This window comes from Sinocyclocheilus rhinocerous, unplaced genomic scaffold, assembly GCF_001515625.1.
Source record: "Sinocyclocheilus rhinocerous isolate Xijiao unplaced genomic scaffold, SAMN03320098_v1.1 scaffold1202, whole genome shotgun sequence".
NCBI classification, from domain to species: Eukaryota; Metazoa; Chordata; class Actinopteri; order Cypriniformes; family Cyprinidae; genus Sinocyclocheilus; species Sinocyclocheilus rhinocerous.
The window spans coordinates 66,530-68,628 of record NW_015657483.1 but is presented as its reverse complement, the minus strand read 5'-3'; the positions used below and the strand labels follow the sequence as shown (position 1 = coordinate 68,628).

The window sequence follows — 2,099 nt, the reverse complement described above, 5'->3', positions numbered from 1 at the left end:
ATGTTTTTTTATTCATCTTATGCAGTATTCTAATGTGTTGAGATAGTGAGTTGGTGGGTTTTTGTTAAATGTGAGCCAAAATCATCACAATTAAAAGAACCAAAGACTTAAACTACTTCAGTCTGTTTGTATTGAATTTATTTAATACACAAGTTTCACAATTTGAGTTTAATTACTGAAATAAATGAACTTTTCCACGACATTCTAATTTATTGAGATGCACCTGTATATGTATATATATATATATATACAGTATTTAACAAAATTATTATTTATGTTAAATGAAATATACAATGATTGATATACTGCTCTATCATCTAAACACCTAGAATGATTTTGGCAAGCACGTAGGGCTACAAAAGAAACAGTTTGCCATATATTTATGCAACTTAGGAGATGTAGGCTTCCATTTATTTAGAAAAGCCATCTGATACAAATGCTGTTTACTTCCTGACACTTATCTGTGAAACATTATTGCTCAGTGCTTATCACAAATCCTGGGAACAAGAAAGCAAGAAAATGTATACAAGCCTAATGAAAGTCTAATGTGACTATTTTTAATATAGGGTTAATGGTTTCACGAGCACTTGACATGTTACGGTGATTCTCACCAATCAAATAATATTACAAGAGAACTTCTCATATGAAAGTGTATGAGAAAACAGTAAACCTGCTACACCACTGCCACCCACAGGCCAAAACATTTGCAGACCTGAATCATCCACACCAGGGACATTCAAAAACAGTTTGTGGAAGAGACACAGCAAACTCAAAAGACACAACGAAAAGACTTAAACTGAGTTATCACAACCTGACGTTGTGAATAAGCAGAACACACATTTCAAGGAAAAAAGATGCTAGATGAATTTCGATAATGGATGCTACTGAGACTGTTAAAGTGGGTGCTACAGGGCGAGACTGTTAAAGTCTGAATGTTGTGGACTGGACCAACAGCAGTTTGACTTCTATTCAAGTAGCTCTCGAGTGACGGGGCAAGCTGATTGCCCTGTGAGAAGTGACGTCCTTATCTCTCCAATTAAAACCAGACAGCTCTCATTACCTGCACAGGGGACGTGGGACACAGATTAACACGCCACCCCGGCCTCCACTGCAGTGCGCCACCAGGGGGAACTCATCCTTGAAGCCACCTAATCAGCCCTGGATAAGCCAGCCTCACTTACGCATACAAATGAGAGAGAAGGCCGCACCGGCGGGAATAAACAGAAGCAGCTTTGATTCGTTCTGGTATTGATGCACTGTTGGCTGTTAATGTGGCGGGAATCCCAGTGGGAACCTCCGCCAGGCTGAACTGTGGAGGTGGAGGACACTACTACTTCTACTACTACTATTATTCCAAACTGGGCACCGTTCCAGAGCCAGTTCATCGTCATAGCAGATACACTATTTACTACTGAACCCCTTGAGGATTCACACTACCCTGCCAGGAGAACCCCAGAACATCTTGGGTGAAGTAGCAAAGAATGGTCTTCCCCATAGGCGGAGCGTGTGTAAGGCTTGTTCCCCTGGCCATGGGGACTTGGGGCAAAAATGCCCCTGCACCAACAAAATTAAATCTATTACGTCTGTTTCTATCAAAGTGAATATGAATAGACAGTGTCGATTGCGGCATTAAATGATGGGAAGTCGTGGCCTAATGGTTAGAGAGTCGGACTCGTAACCCAAAGGTTGTGGGTTCGAGTCTCGTACTGGCAGGGATTGTAGGTGGGGGGAGTGAATGTACAGCGCTCTCTGTGTGTTCACTGCTGTGTGTGTGCACTTTGGATGGGTTAAATGCAGAGCACTAATTCCAGGTATGGGTCACCATACTTGGCCTCACGTCACATCACTTCACTTCACGTCAAATTAAAATGCAATGCTTAGGAATGCAATGGCCAATCAGAGGCGTTCAGATGAGTCATCGTTGAAACTCATCAGTTTTGTTGTGTGCGCGCGTTCGCTGACTGAATTCCGGACTCTTGTGAATTCTCTCATCATAAACAACAAAGCGCAGATGTACGTACAATGTAAGTAAGAGATTCATTTCACAGTGTATACAGCTTCAGTGATTATAACGATAGTTTTGTTTTTTTGAGAGTGCT

At 41.5% G+C, this 2,099-nt stretch overlaps 1 pseudogene; it reads right to left on the bottom strand.

The window, feature by feature from the left end:
- The window catches only part of LOC107721017 (carbamoyl-phosphate synthase [ammonia], mitochondrial-like), a 54,179-nt pseudogene that overhangs the window by 4,504 nt on the left and 47,576 nt on the right, over window positions 1-2,099 (bottom strand).